The sequence below is a fragment of the Pseudophryne corroboree genome, chromosome 2 (assembly GCF_028390025.1).
Source record: "Pseudophryne corroboree isolate aPseCor3 chromosome 2, aPseCor3.hap2, whole genome shotgun sequence".
NCBI classification, from domain to species: Eukaryota; Metazoa; Chordata; class Amphibia; order Anura; family Myobatrachidae; genus Pseudophryne; species Pseudophryne corroboree.
The window spans coordinates 803267959-803284104 of NC_086445.1; positions in this window are offsets into that span (position 1 = coordinate 803267959).

Below are 16146 nucleotides of genomic sequence, written 5' to 3' on the forward strand. Positions count from 1 at the left end.
TCTGCTATTACCGGCTCTCCCTCCTCCCAGCCATAATACTCCGCTCGCTGGATGGAGTTTGGCAAAATTATGTAGTTGCGTAGTGGTATCACGACACAACCACGTCATTTCTCAAAACCCCACCCAGCGAGCGGAGTACTATGACTGGAAGAAGGGGGAGCCAGTAATAGCAGCATTTAAGTGCCGCAGTGGGTGCCCTATCTCCGCCCGCCACTAGAAACGGCACTGGTTGGCGCACATCTCTACAAAATTCAGTGGTTTTGACCTCTAAACTTTTGTTGATCCAAGGTGTGTGTGTGTGTGTGTGTGTGTGTGTGTGTGTGTGTGTGTGTGTGTGTGTGTGTGTGTGTGTGTGTGTGTGTGTTGTACAGAATTTAGAGAAAAGATCTGTGTAATATAGTGGCGCTATACAGATAAACATATAATACTATTTGCTCACCTTATCTATCTTATGTATCTAAAGAGCCAGAAACAGCTCTGTTTCTTGGCCATTTAGCTAAGATAATTTAGCTGAGATGGAAAGCAGTGTTTGCTGTCATCAATGAAAGGGATGTGACCGCACTTACAATATGAAACTATTGACCTAGCTAGATAGAGAATTGTATGTACTTGCGGCTTGAATATGCTTCTGAATATACTTTATTTTACAGTACTTAGAAGTGTGAAGCTTTGTAGTGTTCACAACATTTTATATGTTATTTGCTAGGAAGCTGTAAACAATTTAAATGCATTGCCCATGATACAAGCAATGTCCTTGTCTTCTTAAGTTACAGTATGCTTGTATGCACCAATCTGACACTATTGTATTGCTAGCCTTCTGAAGTCACCCTTATTATTGTCTAATTGCACTTAACCTAATTTAACTACATAACTTCAAACAGTTGAATCTTAATAATACATTATGCTCACTCACTTCCTCTCTACAGACATTACCTCCATTATTTTAGGTGATTTGAACATCCCAATCCATATCCCCACAAAATCCTCTGCCTCTAAACTCCTTAACTTCATATCATCACTTGGGGCCTAATGCAGACCTGATCGCTGCTGTGCATTTTCGCACAGCAGGCGATCAGGTCTGAACTGCGCACGCGTTGGTGCCGCAGTGCGCCGGCGCATGTCAGACAGCCGATGGCCATCTCAGTCCGGCGATTGCCTCTGCCTGATTGACAAGCAGAGGCGGTCGCTGGGTGGGCCGGTGGTGTTTGGCCACCGTTTTAGGGGCGCGGTCTCTGCGCCAGTAGGGAGCTACTCGTAAAGTACAAAAGCGTTGCCGCCGTGCAATGTTTTTGTACTTATGCGGTGGGGTGGGGGTGGGGTAGGGCCTGACATGCGGGGTGGACTAGCCCCGTGCTGGGCGTTCCCCCGCATGTCAGAGTAAATGATCGTAGTTGTGCAAAATTTTCTCTGAATTAGGCCCTTGGTCTCTCCCAGTCGACATTCTCACCAGGGCCGAAACTAGGATTTTTGTCCCCCATTCAATGCAGTAATTTAACAAATTCCCCCCTCCCACCACCACCATAACTATAAACTTTGCCCTTTCAGAAAATTACGCGAGATAGGGCCACCCATGTGCCACACAGTGTCCCTTTAATATACCACACAATGGCTCCATACAGTGGCACACAGAGGTGGGGATACTAATTACCCGGGCTCAGGTCTGCTAAACGGGAGAAGTTGGGGTCCAGGTCCCCCACCCACCCTTTACTGGCACCAGCAACAGCTACAGCTCTTCTCCTCAGCCCTGCACACGCTGCTGTGTGTTGGACTGCAGTATGTCCAGGGAGGCGCTTAACATAAAATCAATCTGTATTTTATTCTAAGGATGCATGAGCACACCCCCTGTGCTTAGGCCATGCTGCCTGAAAATTACCTGGACCCAGCCAGGCTCTCTACTGCCCTGGTCCCATATTCCACAGTGTCCCTATATTATGCCACATAATGTTCCCACATTAAGCCACATAGGGGGTCATTCCGACCCGATCGCTCGCTGCAGTTTATCGCAGTGCAGCGATCGGGTCAGAACTGCGCATGCACCGGCACCGCAGTGCACCTTCGCATGCCAGACGGCCTAAGGCCATCATTGCCTAGCGATCGAATCTGCCTGATTGACAGGCAGAGGCGGTCGCTGGGCGGGAGGGGGCTGGATGGCGGCGTCAATCCGCTGTTTGGGGGGCGCGGTCCAGCCAACGCAGGCATGGCTGGACCATTGGGGGGGCGGGCCGCAGCGGCTGCGTGACGTCACACGCAGCCGCTGCGACCCAGGCAGCGAGGAGGTTCTTCCGGTTAGCCGCAGGAGCTGTGCGATGCTTTTGCATTTCTGTGGGGAAAGGGGGGGGGGGAGCACTGACATGCGGGGCAGGCTAGCCCTCTACTGGGCGTCCCCCCGCATGTCTGAGTGCCTGTTCGTAGCTGTGCTAAATTTAGCACAGCTACGATCAACTTGGAATGACCCCCATAGTGTCCCCCTAATATGCCACACAATGGCCCCATATGCCACAGTGTCCCTCTATTATTCCACACAGTGTTCCTATATTATGCATGTGGCCCACATTATATGCCACACAGTGTCCCCTCATTATGACACACAGTATCCCCGCATTATGTCACAGTGTTCCCACATTATGCCACAGTGTCCCTGCATTATATGCCACAGTGTCCACACATTATGTAACAGTGTCCCCATATTATGATGCACAGTGTCCCCGCATTATGCCACACAGTATCCCCGCATTATGCCACAGTGTCCCCATATTATGCCACAGTGTCCCTGCATTATACCACACAGTGTCCCCATATAATGCCACACAGTGTCTCCGCATTATGCCACAGTGTCCCCATTATACATGCCACAGTGTCCACACATTATGTAACAGTGTCCCCATATTATGCCACACAGTGTCCCCACATTATGCCACACAATAGCCCCACATTATGCCACAGTGTCCCCCACATTATGTCACAGTGTCCTCACATTATGCCACCCAGCGACCCCGCATTATGCACACAGTGTCCCCGCATTATGTCAGTGTCCCAACATTATATGCCATTGTGTCACCCCTTTATGCCAATGTCCCTATATTATGCCACATTATGTCAGTGTCCCCACATTATATGCCCAGTGTCCCCATATTATACCACACAGCATCCCCATATTATGCCACACATTGTCCCCACATTATGTCACGCACTGCCCCTGGGGACGGTGATAACATAGTCTCTCATCCAGCTGCAGTATGTGGGACTGACTGCACCTGTCTGATTGATGTACAGAGCCAGCCTGAAGTGCAGAGTCCTGGCCGGCAGGAAAGGGGAGGGGGGTGTTTGAGTTGAAGACTTCATCTGTGATCAGTGTGGACTCCGGCTGGCAGAGGGGAGGGGAGTTGGAGACTCCATAGTCAATGCTCGTCTCCCCTCTTCCGTGATTACCAGCAGGCGCAAAGAAAGGCAGAGCAGAAGTTTGAATTAGCGTCGTGCATCCCCACAGTAAGCAGCTCTCTGGTTCCGCTGCTTCCTTATGTGGCCCTTATGTGGCCCTCTCCCACCATTTGCAGCTCTATTCTCACCCTCTCATGTGAGTGGGCACTCACTTGATCTGATCTTCACTCACGGTTATGATATTTCTGACTATTCCAACTCCCGATTCCTCTTCTCTGACCACCATCTGCTCTCTTTTAACATATCCCTCTCTGCTTCTCTACCTCTGCTTCCTAAGGTTACTATTACTAAGCATAACATTGAAGCTATCAACACCATTTCCTTATCCTCCCTGTTCAACTCACTTCTCTCTCCTATTCTCTCTCTCGTTCCAGCACTGAACAAGCCACTTCCCTATACAATACATCCCTTACTTCTGCTCATTACTCTGTTGCTACAGTGACCACTGTTCACCCCTGCAGATCAACACCTCAACCCTGGCAGTCCGAATTGACCAGATATCTGCAAAAATATTCAAGCACTGCCAAGCAACAGTGGAAGAAATCACACTCAAACGCGGACTTCTTCCACTTCAAATGTATGCTCTCATCTTATAGTGCTGCCATCTCACTCTCATAACAGTCCTATTTCAAGAACATCATCTCCTCTCAGTCCTCAAGCTCCTGGCATCTCTTTGCCACTGTCAACTCCCTCCTCTGCTCAGCCGCACTTCAACTCCCCTCCACACTCTCTACCCTTGACTTTGCCACCCACTTCACAGCCAAAATTGACTGCATATGTCAGGACATCACATTCCACCAGATCCTCGGCAACCCATCTCCTCCTTTCCCTGACAACTCCACCCCATCCTTCCTACCAACCCTGACTTCCTTTTTCACTTTATTTGGAGAGGAAGTCATGGCAATTATCCTCTGCTACCTCTCTCCTTCTGCCTGTTCCCATCTTGCCCACCTCAATCTCTCCTTCTCAGCAGGCACTGTCCCCTCCACTTTCAAGCATGCCCTTGTCTTTCCTGTTTAAAAAAACCTACCCTTGATCCTAATACTCTGTCCAACTACTGACCCATCTTTCTTCTCCCTTTTGCCTCCAAACTCCAGGAGCATATTGTCTACAACTACCTTACTGCATTTCTTTCCTACCACTTCCTGCTTGACCCATTTCAGTCTGGTTTCCATTAGAGATGAGCGGGTTCGGTTTCTCTGAATCCGAACCCGCCAGAACTTCATGGTTTTTTTCACGGGTCCGAGCAGACTCGGATCTTCCCGCCTTGCTCGGTTAACCCGAGCGCGCCCGAACGTCATCATGACGCTGTCGGATTCTCGCGAGGCTCGGATTCTATCGCGAGACTCGGATTCTATATAAGGAGCCGCGCGTCGCCGCCATTTTCACACGTGCATTGAGATTGATAGGGAGAGGACGTGGCTGGCGTCCTCTCCATTTAGATTATAAGAGACTGAGAGAGATTTACTGGAGCTGACTAGGAGGAGTACTGTTACTGTAGAAGTGTAGAGACTGAGTGGAGAGAGTTTACTAGTGAGGACAGTGCAGTTTACTTTATAATCCGTTCTCTGCCTGAAAAAAGCGATACACAGCACACAGTGACTCAGTCACATACCATATCTGTGTGCACTGCTCAGGCTCAGGCCAGTGTGCTGCATCATCTATTATCTATATATAATATTATATATATCTGTCTGACTGCTCAGCTCACACAGCTTATAATTGTGGGGGAGACTGGGGAGCACTACTGCAGTGCCAGTTATAGGTTATAGCAGGAGCCAGGAGTACATAATATATTATATAGTGAGTGACCACCAGACACACAGTGCAGTTTATTTAATATATCCGTTCTCTGCCTGAAAAAAGCGATACACACAGTGACTCAGTCAGTCACATACCATATCTGTGTGCACTGCTCAGGCTCAGGCCAGTGTGCTGCATCATCTATATATATTATATATCTGTCTGACTGCTCAGCTCACACAGCTTATAATTGTGGGGGAGACTGGGGAGCACTACTGCAGTGCCAGTTATAGGTTATAGCAGGAGCCAGGAGTACATATTATATTAAAATTAAACAGTGCACACTTTTGCTGCAGGAGTGCCACTGCCAGTGTGACTGACCAGTGACCTGACCACACTGACCACCAGTATAGTTAGTAGTATACTTATATTGTGATTGCCTGAAAAAGTTAAACACTCGTCGTGTGACTTCACTTGTGTGTTTTTTTTTTTTTTATTCTATAAAAATAAAACTCATTCTGCTGACAGACAGTGTCCAGCAGGTCCGTCATTATATAATATATAATATATACCTGTCCGGCTGCAGTAGTGATATATATATATTTTTTATATCATTTATCATCCAGTCGCAGCAGACACAGTACGGTAGTTCACGGCTGTGGCTACCTCTGTGTCTCTGCACTCGGCAGGCAGTCCGTCCATAATTGTAATACCACCTAACCGTGGATTTTTTTCATTCTTCTTTATACATACATAGTTACATAGACATCTTCTCTTTATCAACCAGTCTATATTAGCTGCAGACACAGTACAGTACGGTAGTTCACGGCTGTGGCTACCTCTGTGTCTGCACTCGGCAGGCAGTCCGTCCATAATTGTATACCACCTAACCGTGGTTTTTTTTCATTCTTCTTTATACATACATAGTTACATAGACATCTTCTCTTTATCAACCAGTCTATATTAGCTGCAGACACAGTACAGTACGGTAGTTCACGGCTGTGGCTACCTCTGTGTCTGCACTCGGCAGGCAGTCCGTCCATAATTGTATACCACCTAACCGTGGATTTTTTTCAGTCTTCTTTATACATACATAGTTACATAGACATCTTCTCTTTATCAACCAGTCTATATTAGCTGCAGACACAGTACAGTACGGTAGTTCACGGCTGTGGCTACCTCTGTGTCTGCAGTCGGCAGGCAGTCCATAATTGTATACTAGTATCCATCTCCATTGTTTACCTGAGGTGCCTTTTAGTTGTGCCTATTAAAATATGGAGAACAAAAATGTTGAGGTTCCAAAATTAGGGAAAGATCAAGATCCACTTCCACCTCGTGCTGAAGCTGCTGCCACTAGTCATGGCCGAGACGATGAAATGCCAGCAACGTCGTCTGCCAAGGCCGATGCCCAATGTCATAGTACAGAGCATGTCAAATCCAAAACACCAAATATCAGAAAAAAAAGGACTCCAAAACCTAAAATAAAATTGTCGGAGGAGAAGCGTAAACTTGCCAATATGCCATTTACGACACGGAGTGGCAAGGAACGGCTGAGGCCCTGGCCTATGTTCATGGCTAGTGGTTCAGCTTCACATGAGGATGGAAGCACTCAGCCTCTCGCTAGAAAAATGAAAAGACTCAAGCTGGCAAAAGCAGCACAGCAAAGAACTGTGCATTCTTCGAAATCCCAAATCCACAAGGAGAGTCCAATTGTGTCGGTTGCGATGCCTGACCTTCCCAACACTGGACGTGAAGAGCATGCGCCTTCCACCATTTGCACGCCCCCTGCAAGTGCTGGAAGGAGCACCCGCAGTCCAGTTCCTGATAGTCAGATTGAAGATGTCAGTGTTGAAGTACACCAGAATGAGGAGGATATGGGTGTTGCTGGCGCTGGGGAGGAAATTGACCAGGAGGATTCTGATGGTGAGGTGGTTTGTTTAAGTCAGGCACCCGGGGAGACACCTGTTGTCCGTGGGAGGAATATGGCCGTTGACATGCCAGGTGAAAATACCAAAAAAATCAGCTCTTCGGTGTGGAGGTATTTCACCAGAAATGCGGACAACAGGTGTCAAGCCGTGTGTTCCCTTTGTCAAGCTGTAATAAGTAGGGGTAAGGACGTTAACCACCTCGGAACATCCTCCCTTATACGTCACCTGCAGCGCATTCATAATAAGTCAGTGACAAGTTCAAAAACTTTGGGTGACAGCGGAAGCAGTCCACTGACCAGTAAATCCCTTCCTCTTGTAACCAAGCTCACGCAAACCACCCCACCAACTCCCTCAGTGTCAATTTCCTCCTTCCCCAGGAATGCCAATAGTCCTGCAGGCCATGTCACTGGCAATTCTGACGAGTCCTCTCCTGCCTGGGATTCCTCCGATGCATCCTTGCGTGTAACGCCTACTGCTGCTGGCGCTGCTGTTGTTGCCGCTGGGAGTCGATGGTCATCCCAGAGGGGAAGTCGTAAGCCCACTTGTACTACTTCCAGTAAGCAATTGACTGTTCAACAGTCCTTTGCGAGGAAGATGAAATATCACAGCAGTCATCCTACTGCAAAGCGGATAACTGAGGCCTTGACAACTATGTTGGTGTTAGACGTGCGTCCGGTATCCGCCGTTAGTTCACAGGGAACTAGACAATTTATTGAGGCAGTGTGCCCCCGTTACCAAATACCATCTAGGTTCCACTTCTCTAGGCAGGCGATACCGAGAATGTACACGGACGTCAGAAAAAGACTCACCAGTGTCCTAAAAAATGCAGTTGTACCCAATGTCCACTTAACCACGGACATGTGGACAAGTGGAGCAGGGCAGGGTCAGGACTATATGACTGTGACAGCCCACTGGGTAGATGTATGGACTCCCGCCGCAAGAACAGCAGCGGCGGCACCAGTAGCAGCATCTCGCAAACGCCAACTCTTTCCTAGGCAGGCTACGCTTTGTATCACCGCTTTCCAGAATACGCACACAGCTGAAAACCTCTTACGGCAACTGAGGAAGATCATCGCGGAATGGCTTACCCCAATTGGACTCTCCTGTGGATTTGTGGCATCGGACAACGCCAGCAATATTGTGTGTGCATTAAATATGGGCAAATTCCAGCACGTCCCATGTTTTGCACATACCTTGAATTTGGTGGTGCAGAATTTTTTAAAAAACGACAGGGGCGTGCAAGAGATGCTGTCGGTGGCCTGAAGAATTGCGGGACACTTTCGGCGTACAGGCACCACGTACAGAAGACTGGAGCACCACCAAAAACTACTGAACCTGCCCTGCCATCATCTGAAGCAAGAAGTGGTAACGAGGTGGAATTCAACCCTCTATATGCTTCAGAGGTTGGAGGAGCAGCAAAAGGCCATTCAAGCCTATACAATTGAGCACGATATAGTAGGTGGAATGCACCTGTCTCAAGCGCAGTGGAGAATGATTTCAACGTTGTGCAAGGTTCTGATGCCCTTTGAACTTGCCACACGTGAAGTCAGTTCAGACACTGCCAGCCTGAGTCAGGTCATTCCCCTCATCAGGCTTTTGCAGAAGAAGCTGGAGACATTGAAGGAGGAGCTAACACGGAGCGATTCCGCTAGGCATGTGGGACTTGTGGATGGAGCCCTTAATTCGCTTAACAAGGATTCACGGGTGGTCAATCTGTTGAAATCAGAGCACTACATTTTGGCCACCGTGCTCGATCCTAGATTTAAAGCCTACCTTGGATCTCTCTTTCCGGCAGACACAAGTCTGCTGGGGTTGAAAGACCTGCTGGTGACAAAATTGTCAAGTCAAGCGGAACGCGACCTGTCAACATCTCCTCCTTCACATTCTCCCGCAACTGGGGGTGCGAGGAAAAGGCTCAGAATTCCGAGCCCACCCGCTGGCGGTGATGCAGGGCAGTCTGGAGCGACTGCTGATGCTGACATCTGGTCCGGACTGAAGGACCTGACAACGATTACGGACATGTCGTCTACTGTCACTGCATATGATTCTCTCAACATTGATAGAATGGTGGAGGATTATATGAGTGACCGCATCCAAGTAGGCACGTCACACAGTCCGTACTTATACTGGCAGGAAAAAGAGGCAATTTGGAGGCCCTTGCACAAACTGGCTTTATTCTACCTAAGTTGCCCTCCCACAAGTGTGTACTCCGAAAGAGTGTTTAGTGCCGCCGCTCACCTTGTCAGCAATCGGCGTACGAGGTTACATCCAGAAAATGTGGAGAAGATGATGTTCATTAAAATGAATTATAATCAATTCCTCCGCGGAGACATTGACCAGCAGCAATTGCCTCCACAAAGTACACAGGGAGCTGAGATGGTGGATTCCAGTGGGGACGAATTAATAATCTGTGAGGAGGGGGATGTACACGGTGATATATCGGAGGGTGAAGATGAGGTGGACATCTTGCCTCTGTAGAGCCAGTTTGTGCAAGGAGAGATTAATTGCTTCTTTTTTGGGGGGGGTCCAAACCAACCCGTCATATCAGTCACAGTCGTGTGGCAGACCCTGTCACTGAAATGATGGGTTGGTTAAAGTGTGCATGTCCTGTTTTGTTTATACAACATAAGGGTGGGTGGGAGGGCCCAAGGACAATTCCATCTTGCACCTCTTTTTTCTTTTCTTTTTCTTTGCATCATGTGCTGATTGGGGAGGGTTTTTTGGAAGGGACATCCTGCGTGACACTGCAGTGCCACTCCTAGATGGGCCCGGTGTTTGTGTCGGCCACTAGGGTAGCTAATCTTACTCACACAGTCAGCTACCTCATTGCGCCTCTTTTTTTCTTTGCGTCATGTGCTGTTTGGGGAGGGTTTTTTGGAAGGGACATCCTGCGTGACACTGCAGTGCCACTCCTAGATGGGCCCGGTGTTTGTGTCGGCCACTAGGGTCGCTAATCTTACTCACACAGCTACCTCATTGCGCCTCTTTTTTTCTTTGCGTCATGTGCTGTTTGGGGAGGGTTTTTTGGAAGGGACATCCTGCGTGACACTGCAGTGCCACTCCTAGATGGGCCCGGTGTTTGTGTCGGCCACTAGGGTCGCTAATCTTACTCACACAGCTACCTCATTGCGCCTCTTTTTTTCTTTGCGTCATGTGCTGTTTGGGGAGGGTTTTTTGGAAGGGCCATCCTGCGTGACACTGCAGTGCCACTCCTAGATGGGCCCGGTGTTTGTGTCGGCCACTAGGGTCGCTAATCTTACTCACACAGCTACCTCATTGCGCCTCTTTTTTTCTTTGCGTCATGTGCTGTTTGGGGAGGGTTTTTTGGAAGGGACATCCTGCGTGACACTGCAGTGCCACTCCTAGATGGGCCCGGTGTTTGTGTCGGCCACTAGGGTCGCTTATCTTACTCACACAGCGACCTCGGTGCAAATTTTAGGACTAAAAATAATATTGTGAGGTGTGAGGTATTCAGAATAGACTGAAAATGAGTGTAAATTATGGTTTTTGAGGTTAATAATACTTTGGGATCAAAATGACCCCCAAATTCTATGATTTAAGCTGTTTTTTAGTGTTTTTTGAAAAAAACACCCGAATCCAAAACACACCCGAATCCGACAAAAAAAATTCGGTGAGGTTTTGCCAAAACGCGTTCGAACCCAAAACACGGCCGCGGAACCGAACCCAAAACCAAAACACAAAACCCGAAAAATTTCAGGCGCTCATCTCTAGTTTCCATCCTCTCCACTCCACTAAAACTGCCCTAATGAAAGTCTGCAACTACTACTGCACTCTGCTTATTCTCCTTGACCTTTCTGCTGCTTTTGACACTGTGGACCACCCTCTCCTCCTGCAAATCCTTCACTCCCTTGGCCTGCATAATACTGCTCTCTCATGGCTGTCCTCCTACCTCTCTGACAAATCCATCCCTGTCTTCTCTCAAAACTCCACCCCCCCCCCCCTTCCACGCACGAACAGTAGGTGTCCCCCATGGTTCTGTTTTTGGGACGCTCATTTTCTCTCTATATATGTCCTTCCTCTTTGATAAGCTAATTTGCTCTTTTGACTTCCAATGTCATCTCTATGCCGATGATACTATAATCGACCTTTCATCCCCTGACCTCTCCCCCTCTCTCCTCACTTGTGTCTCCAACAGTCTCTCTGATACCTTTTTTTGGATGTCCCAGCGCTTTCTCAAACTTAACATGTCTAAGACTGAGCTGATCATCTTCCCACCCTCCTGCATTGCCTCACTTTCCTGAATTTCATTATCTATTGATGGTACCACTATCTCATCTAGCTCCCAAGTTATCCTTGACATCTCCCTCTCCTTCAAACCAAACATTCAGTACCTCTTGCAGTCCTGCCATTTCCATCTTAAAAAATATTTCTCACCTAGGATGCTACTAAGACCCTCATCCACTCACTGGTCTTCTCCAGGTTGGACTACTGTAATATCCTCTTATCTGGCATCCCTGACAACCACCTCTCTACTACAATCTATACTCAATGCCACTGTCTGGCTCATCATTCTGTCCAAACACAATACAGGGTGATTCAAAAGTCACAGTACACCCTTTGTGTTTCAAAAATTGTGCTGGAAATGGGAAAACTGAATACTCCAGTAAGGTATGGGTGAGGTGGGCTATCTTTTAGGGTATATATCGAACATGGGTGCCATCTTGAAATCGTCCATCTTGAATCTAAGTCAGTTTTTTCAAATGGAAAGGGGGTCATGTAACATGTCAAACAACATTAGAATTTGCTAAAAGGTTTATTGCTGCAAACAGTTTTGAAATAGCAGTTATGGTTCAAAAATTACAATACTTTTTTGTTGCAGGTAACTGAAGATGGCTTTGACAAAAGAGGAGAGAATTGAGGTCATTTTGATGTCTGGAGAATGAAGTTACCGTGTCACAGCTGCAGATTTTAACAACCGGCACCCAGAAGGACCTTCAATTTCACATAACACTGTCAGGTGCCTAATTTTCAAATTCCGAGAAACTGGGACTGTGGCTGAAAAGTCACGGAGTTGTCGTCCAAAAAGTGCTACTGATGAGACAACCTCAACAATGGTTTTGGCATCCTTCGTGAAGAGCCCACAACGCAGCACAACGCCCACACATTAAATCACCGTCCTTTATGGAGAACAGTTCAGTCTGTAATTTCAACAAAAAATGTGTTGTAGCTTTTGAACCATAACTTCCCCTTCAGAATAAAATTCAAGCTTCTCACACTCACTTATAAGTAAAAATGTTCGGCGGACATGTGGAATAGTCCTTGGGCCCTCCCACCCATCCATATGTTGTATAAACAGGACATGCACACTTCAACAAACCAATCATTTCAGCGACAGGGTCTGCCACACAACTGTGGCTGAAATGACTGGTTTGTTTGGGCCCCCACCAAAAAAGAAGCAGTCAATCTCTCCTTGCACAAACTGGCTCTAAAGAGGCAAGATGTCGACCTCATCCTCTGATTCCTCACCCCTTTCAGTGTGTACATCCTCCTCCTCCTCACAGAGTATTAATTTGTCCCTACTGTAATCCACCGTCACAGGTCACTGTGTACATTCTGGAGGCAATTGCCGGTCAAGATCAAGGTCTTCCCGGAGGAATTTATAATTTATTTTGAGGAACATCATCTACTCCACATTTAGTGGAAGTAACCTCCTATGCCAATTGCTGACAAGGGTACCGGCTGCACTTAACAATCTTTCGGAGTCTACACTGGAGGGGGTGCAACTTAGGTAAAATAAAGTCAGTTTGTGCAAGGGCATCCTAGTTGCCTCTTTTTCCTGCCAGTATACGTACGGACTGTCTGACATGCCTACTTGGATGCTGTCACTCATATAATCCTCCACCATTCTTTCAATGGTGACAGAATCATATGCAGTGACAGTAGACATGTCAGTAATCGTTGGCAGGTCCTTCAGTCCGGACCAGATGTCAGCATTCACTCCTAACTGCCCTGCATCACTGCCAGCGGGTGGGCTAGGAAATCTTATCCTTTGCCTCGCAGCCCCAGTTGCGGGAGAAAGTGAAGGAGGAGCTGGTGAGGCAGCTGGCAGTTTCTGAACTGACTTCACGTGTGGCAAGTTCGAAGGGTTGGAGAACCTTGCACAATACAGAAATCATTCACCACTGCACTTAAGTCAGGTGCATTCCTCCTCCTTTGCCTATATGATAGGTGGATGTATAGGCATTAATGACCTTTTGTTGCTCCTCCATTCTCTTAAGCATATAGAGTGTTGAATTCCACCTCATTGCCACCTCTTGCTTCAGGTGATGCAGGGCAGGTTAAGGTGTGCTTGACGGTGCTCCAGTCTTGGACACGCAGTGGCTGAATGCCAAAAGTGGCCCGCAATTTTTCTGGCCACCGACAGCATCTCCAGCACGCCCCTGTCATTTTTAAAAATATTCTGCATCACCAAATTAATTGTATGTGAAAATATGGGACGTGCTGGAATTTGCCCAGATGTAATGCACGCACAATATTGGTGGCATTATCCGACATCACAAATCCCCAGGAGAATCTAATTGGGGTAAGCCATTGCGCAATGATGTCCCTCAGTATCCGTAAGAAGTTGCCAGTGGTGTGCCTCTTACGGAAAGCGGTGATACATAGCGTAGCCTGCCTAGGAACAAGTTGGAGTTCGCGAGATGCTGCTACTGGTGCCGCTGCTGTTGTTGCTGCAGGAGGCCATACATCTACCCAGTGTGCTGTCACAATAATATAGTCCTTAGTCTGCCCTGTTCCACTTATCCACATGTCCGTGGTTAAGTGGACAGTGGGTACAACTGCATTTTGTAGGACACTGAGGACACTTTTTCTGACATCTCTGTACATTCTCAGTATCGCCTGCCTAGAGAAGTGGAACCTAGATAGGATTTGATACCGTGGACACAGTACCTCAAACAATTCTCTAAGTCCCACTGAACTAATGGAGGATACCGGATGCACGTCTAACACCAACATTGCTGTCAAGGCCTCAGTTATCCGCTTTGCAAAAGGATGACTGCTGTCATATTTCATCTTCCTCACAAAGGACTGTTGGACAGTCAATTGCTTAGTTGAATTAGAACAAGTGGTCTTCCAACTTCCCCTCTGGGATGACGATTAACTCCCAGCAGCAACAACAGCAGCAGCAACAGCAGGCGTACCACTCAAGGATCCTCCGGAGGAATCCCGGTTAGGAGAGGACTTCTCAGTCTTGCCAGTGACAGGGCCTGCAGGACTACTGACGTTCCTGACTGAGGAGGAAGATGACATTGAGGGAGTTGGTGGTGTGGCTTGCAGCAGCTTGGATACAAGAGGAAGAAGGGATTTAGGTGTCAGTGGATTGCTTACGCTCTTACCCAAAGTTTCGTAAACTTGACACTGACTTCTGGTGAATGTGAAGCAGATGACGTATATGGGAGGATATTTCTAGGTGGTTACCGTCCTTACCCCTACTTATTACAGATTGACAGAGGCAACACATGGCTTGACACCTGTTGTCCGGATTTGTGGAGAAATAATTCCACACCGAAGAGGTGGCTTTTTGGGTATTTTGCCCAGGCATCACAATGGGCTTATTCATCCCATAGACAACAGTTGTCTCCCCTGGTGCCTGATTTAAACAAACCACATCACCATCAGAATCCTCATCGTCAACGTCCTCCTCAGCGCCAGCAACACCCATATCCTCATCCTGGTGTACTTCAACAGTGACATCTTCAAATTGAATACCAGAAACTGGACTGTGGGTGCTACTTCCAGCACTTGCAGAGGGCATGCAAATGGTAGAAGGAGCCACCTCTTCCCATCCAGTGTTGGTAAGGTCAGGCATCGCAACCGCCGACACACTTGGTCTCTCCTTGGGAATTTGTGATACCATCTTAGAACGCACAGTTCTTTGCTATGCTTTTTCCATCTTAACTCTTATCATTTTTCTAGCGGGAGGATGAGGGCTTCCATCGTCATGTGAAGCTGAACCACTAGTCATGAACATAGGCCAGGGCCTTAGCTGTTCCTTGCCACTCCGTGTCGTAAATGGCATATTGGCAAGTTTATGTTTCTCCTCAGACCATTTAAAATTCTTTTTTTGGGTCTTTTTACCGAACTTTGGCTTTTTGGATTTTACATGCCCTCTATTATCACATTGGGCATCAGCCTTGGCAGATGACGTTGATGGGATTTCATCGTCTATGTCATGACTAGTGACAGCAGCGTCAGCACTAGGAGGAAGTGGTTCTTGATCTTTCCCTATTTTATCCTCCAAATTTTTGTTCTCCATTATTTTTCTGGAGTTATATAACAATATGCGGTACAGGAGAGCGTACCTCTACATCACACAGGGCAAACCCAGTGAAAATTATTTGGATTAAATATTAATAACCCCTTTATTTGGAGGAAATAATATACAGCACAGGACAGCACCACTGGACTCATATGGCAGCACCACTGGACTGGACTTATACAGAATTATATGGACTTATATGGCAGGATCACTGGAATTATACGGCAGGATCGCAGGAATTATACGGTAGGATCACTGCAATTATATGGCAGGATCACTGGAATTATACAGCAGGATCACTGGAATTATACGGCAGGATCTCTGGACTTATACGCCAGTACCACTGGAATTATACGGCAGGATCACTGCAATTATACAGCAGGATCACTGGCATTATACGGCAGGATCACTGGAGTTATACGGCAGAACCTCTGGACATATACGGCAGTATCGCTGGACATATATGGCAGTATCACTGGACATATACAACAGTATCACTGGACTGGACTTATACGCCAGTACCAGTGGAATTATACAGCAGGATCACTGGAATTATACGGCAGGATCACTGGAATTATATGGCAGGATCACTGGATTTATACGGCAGTACCGCTGGACATATACGGCAGTATCACTGGACTGGATTTATATGCCAGTACCACTGTAATTATACGGCAGGATCACTGGATTTATACGCCAGTACCAATGGAATTATACGGCAGGATCACTGGAATTATACGGCAGGATCACTGGACT